At 46.6% G+C, this 5409-nt stretch overlaps 1 pseudogene; it reads right to left on the bottom strand.

Moving 5' to 3' along the window:
* Positions 1–343: 343 nt before the first annotated feature.
* LOC101720574 (26S proteasome regulatory subunit 4 pseudogene) lies at positions 344–2556 on the bottom strand (annotated as a pseudogene).
* Positions 2557–5409: the final 2853 nt, after the last annotated feature.

Here is a 5409-nt window from a genome sequence, read left to right as displayed (position 1 = left end):
TTTCTGTTGGGGATTTTAGCTCAGGCTGCCTGGAGGGTCAAGCTTAGCATAACAGAGCTGAACAAATGTGCAGACGCATATCACTGTGAGGTCTGAGTGTCCAAGGGTGTGTGAAAAACCATGCGTGTTCACTGAGGGCTTTTTAAATTTTTGTGTGTTTGTGTGTGAAAGAGCACACTTTATTGGGAAGCAGAGAGCAAGCAGCACAGTGACCACAGACAAGGCCATCCGGTAGGCACCCTACATGTCACACTGGAGAAGACATGCCATATTTTGCCATTAAAAATTGACTGGAACTGGAACATGGTCTCCCTCAGGGCACCTTCCCAAACCTTACCCTTCTCAGGGGTTGAGAAAAGTTCCAACCACTTGCCTGAAGGCAGCTGTGGTTCACTAGAGATTCAGCCCCTCAGGGGTACCTTCCTGTTTCTTATAAAGAATATTTTCTTTAGATTTCTTGAAGTCTTCATTTATTACTTTCATTCTGCGTTCTCTCAAAGCCACCAGCCCAGCTTCTGTGCAGATTGCCTTGATGTCAGCGCCAGAGAGATCATCCTTTGCCATGATCAAGTCGTCCAGGGTCACATCATCAACCAGCATCATCCTGCTTATGTGAATCTGAAAGATGCGCTTCTTAGTCTTTTCATCAGGCAGGGGGAACTCGGTCTTCCTGTCGATGAGCCCTGGTCTGATCGGTGCTGGATCCAGAGTTTCTATTCGGTTTGTGGCCATGATAACTTTCATGTCTCCCCGTGAATCAAACCCATCCAACTGGTTCAACAGTTTCAACATTGTTCGCTGCATTTCTCTCTCACCTCCAGAGTTTGAATCATATCTTTTGGTCCCAATGGCATAAACAAGATGGATAGTGCATATTCTTCAGGAACTCAAAATAATTCCCGTACAAGTTTGGGTCCATCGTCCAGGTACTTCTGAATGAGTTCAGAGCCAACCACTCTCAAGAAAGTGGCCAAGGTTTGGTTTGCTGCTGCTTTGGCTAACAGTGTGGCTTTACCTGTGCCAGGTGGACCATAGAGAATGACTCCTTCAGGGGGCTTTATAACCATCTCTTCATAGTATTCAGGTTGGGGGACAGGAAGCTCCAGATTCCTTAGTTTCCTGGATTGGTTGTCCAACCCACCAATGTCGGCATAGGTTTCCTGGGGGGGCCTTTCCCACCTTCATCACCGTGACCGGAGGATCTGTGTTACCCATCAGCACCCCGTTCACAGCATGCACCTTGTGGTTGAGCAGGACTGAGCAGCCTGGTTCCAGCAGACCCTTGTCCACAAATGAAAGGATGCTGACGTAGTGCTCTGAGCCCACAGATGTAGACACAATGGAATGATTGCCATCGATGATCTCTTCCAAGGTTCCTACCGACATTGGGGTCCCCCTCGGATCATCCACCTTTGACCTTTCCTCCTCTTGCTTTTCTTCTAATGGTTTCATTTGTTCCTGATTTCTAACAAATTCTTCCTCCGTGAGAAGATAGTCTTTAATTCTCTCTAACTTGAGTAGTTTTAAGCGGCACTGAGTGTGAGCTGTCACCAGTGGCAGTTTGCTGGCAACATCTGGTCCCTTTGTTTTCTTCTTCTTTTTCCCCACTGTAGCTGGTACAGGAGGTTCATATTTCTTTTCTTGTCCTTGTCATCCTTCTTAGCACCTCCAGAACCATGACCACCACTCTGACTTTGACCCGTCTTGCCTTGGCTGCTCTAGTTGCTACTGCCGGAAGTCACTGAGCGCTTTTTGAAGGGTGAAGCTCAGAAGTCCTGCTTGTTGCCTAGAGAATGTGAATGGAGGGCCAGAGAAATGGCACAGAGAGCTGGAGAGTTGAGGGAAGACAAGGCTGCCATCTCCTTAGGAGGAAGTCAGGAAGAAGACAGAGAAGACTTTAGGTAAGTTTTGTGAAGTTTTCTCCAGGCTAGGGTGTGGATGTTTGTTCCCATTTTCCTTAGGATCAGCAGCAGCATGTACACTAGCACTTATTAAACTGCAAAATAGATTGACTTGGGGAAGAGGTATCAGCCTACTGCAGAGCTCAGCCCCAAGCAAGCACAGGACGAGCTGAAGATTGCATTGTGATTTACTTTGCCTCAGTTTCACAGAGCACCAGCTTCTCCCCTAAATCAATCTGATTCTTGATGTCAAGAATAGAAATTGGCTCTGGCTTTCTAAAGTGGAAAAGGAATTGGGCAGGACATTGGGAACCAAGGATGAGGCTTAGAAAACCAGAGGGAACCGAGGCAGTTCCAGTAGGTCAATCCACAAGAAGAGACCACAATGGATTATAACAGTGAGCATCTGTCTAGGATGCCACCACTGCCATCACCAGGAATAAATTAACCACCCTGTGGCTTTGCCTCACTCCCTGCAAATGTAGAGTCCAATTAGCTCAGCCCAGTCAAGACATGCATGCCTACTGCCCAATGAGGGAGGCTGGGGACTGTGGTGAGAAGCAAGGAACCACATTCCTACCAACACCACAGGGTCAGGGTGGGGTGGAAGATTCTGCTTGTCACTCCACTTGGAGATGCAGGAGAACACAGTCATCAAAGGTGCAGGTTCTGGGATCTGATGCCCTGGATATGAAGCCAAATTCAGCCGTTTCCTTGCTAAGTGTGTTTGGAAAAGTCACTCAAACTTTCTGTTGTGCCCATGAAAGGAATAACTTAATCCTTATCATGAAGTATCATTATGAAGGTTAAGTGGTTAGAGTCTTCTAAACATAGGGCCAAAAAGTGATAGAAGCTTGTATTAGTTTCCTGTGGCTGCTGTAGCAGGTTCCTGCAGATGGATGGCTTCAGACAGCAGAATTATATTCTCTCAGCATGCAGAGGCCAGAGTTTGCAGTTGAAGTGTGGGTGGGCTGCTGTCCTTTCAGAGGCTCCAGGAGGTCTCTGTTCCTCGCCTTGTCCAGCTTTGGTGCACCCTGGTGTTCCTGGTCTTGCTACATCACCCCTGTCCCTGCCTATGTCTCCATGTGACATCGCCCTCCTCTGTCTTCTCTCTCCTGTCTCTTACAAGGGCACTTGTTTTTCCATTTATGGCTCACTGACCTAATCCAGGATGACCTTATCTTGAGATCCTAATTTAATTGTATCTGCAAATAACCTATCTCCAAATAAAGACATGGCAAATTCCAGGTGAATATATTTTTAGGAGGGCACCATTCAACTAAATTTGTTTTTTTCCTCCAAATAAAAAAAGTAGTTGAATCCTGGGCAACCAAGCCAGTAGATCCCTTGTCTCTGTGTTGTACTGCTAATCCCTGTGGGATTTGGGAGTTGGGGAGGGGGTGTTACTTGGCCAAAGTCAGGCAGTGAACCCACACCACTGATACAGTTTTGATCAGAGGCCAGAGAGTATATAAGGACTTACTATAAAAGACCCCAGAGGTCCAAACCCGAGAAAAGACAAATCACTTTCAAAACTCACTGCTCCCTGCATTAGGATCTGAGACATCACCTATATAAGCACTTGAGTGGTTGAAGGCTTTTCAACTTGAGCTAAGGTGACAGAAGGACCTGAGACTGCAACTTCTATGGCACTTAGTGTAAAGTGGCAGTGGCCACCAGCCCTCACTTGCTGCAGAGAACTTGACTATTTGCAGAGAAAGCCCTGTGCTGGGAGAAAATGATGCCCTAGAAAGAACCTAGGCAGGAGGGTCCCAAAGCTCCAGATCTCATTCTATCTATACCTTCCTAGGTGGAGGTAGAAAAGAAAAATTCTGAGCATTTTCAGTGAAAAAAAAAAAGAAAGAAAAAAAAAGTCAGGCTTAGTCCTGCACAGTAGAACATGCCTGTATTCCCAGCACTCTGGGAGGCTGAAACAGGAAGATCACAAATTTAAGCCAAGCCTGGGCATTTTAGCAACTTAGCAAGACCCTAGGGATGTAGTACAGAGCAAAGGCCCTGGGTTTAACACTCAATACTGAAAAAAGCAAAAAAATCAGGCATAAGCAGACATGGCCACCTTAGCTTTGTACATTGAGGCCTATCCTACCTTTCAAACATAGCAACTCAGCACGACATAGTTCTGTGTTCAGGTGAAGACAATCTTGGTTTTTCCTTTACTTCTTTGTGTGTACATATAAATTCTTACAGAATAAGAAACCATGTCTCCCCCTTGGACTCTCTCCCATCCCTAGCAGCAGACTCTGAGACAGGGGTTCAGCCGTGTTACAGATTTGAGAGGTGAGCTCAGGGAGTGGGGTATGAGAGAGCAGAGTTGTTATGGTTTTTATCTAGGTGTCCTCCCAAAGCCTCATGTACTCAAGGATGGGGCTTTTGGGAGGTGATTGGATCATGGGCCCGTGACAATGGACTAATCAATCCATTGATGAGTTTATAGCTGGCTTGCTGTTAGGAGGCAGGATCAGAAAAGGTGAGTCACTGGGGGCGTGGCCTGGAAGACTTTGTCTCTTCCTGCTCCTCTTCACTCTCTCTGCCTTCCCCTCCCATACCAGGAGCTGCTTCTCCTCTGCAATGGCCCTCTGCTGTGCTGTCTGCCTTACAGCCACCTGACTATGGACTGAAACCTCTTCAAACTGTGAGCAGAAAAAGGCCTCTCCTCCTTTCAGTTGTGGGTCTTGGGTATTGTGTCTTAGTAATGAGAAAGTAACTAATATAGGAGAGAATATCATGTACGTGACTGAGCAGATTTTCACTGAGCACACTGGGTCTCAGGCCTCTTGGCGATCTTCAGACAACTATGTGGAACATCCCTCCGAATGAAACCATGAAGGGGGAGGAAGTTGGTATATATCTTCCAATGCCCCCCATCACTGACTGGAGGCTGCTCTCAAAGCAATAGCTCCTCGGTCCTTGTAGTCCACCAGAGAGAAAGGCCCCAGTAGGAGAGCCACAGGTACCTGCAGAAGATGGCCTGGGCATATATGGAAGTGGCCCACAGGACATGGATGGGGCACAAAGCTGGTAACCATGGGCTCTGTAGTTAGAAAGTCCCGCTTCAGCTGACATGCAGTTCTGGAAAGTTCCTTATGTCTCTGAAACTCATTCTCCTCCCTTCTAGATTGGGGATAATAATATCTACCTAATAAGGTTTTTTTTTGTTTTTGGGGTTTTTTTGGTAAATGGGATCAAAGTCTGGTCCTTGCACTTGTGAGGCAAGCGGCAGAACCACTGAACTAAATCCCCGGCCCTACCTCATAAGGCTCTGACCCCAAGTGAAACATTGACACAAATGTTCAGTATATGCTTGGCCTGTTGGAAGCACCTGTGGCCAGGAACTGCTTTGTGCCCCGCAAGACTAACCCAGCAGTAACAATAATCACCACTGTTTGCATTTACTCTGGCATCCCAGAGAACCCTGGATGGGCACATTATATTGTGTATGCATTTTGACACATCATGATTTTGACATTTTTGGTATTGTTTGATTTAA

The sequence above is a fragment of the Heterocephalus glaber genome, unplaced genomic scaffold (assembly GCF_053883595.1).
Source record: "Heterocephalus glaber isolate CG9 unplaced genomic scaffold, H.glaber_assembly_v1.0 deba00001472, whole genome shotgun sequence".
Lineage (NCBI taxonomy): Eukaryota > Metazoa > Chordata > Mammalia > Rodentia > Bathyergidae > Heterocephalus > Heterocephalus glaber.
This window is presented reverse-complemented; position numbering and strand designations above follow the sequence as displayed.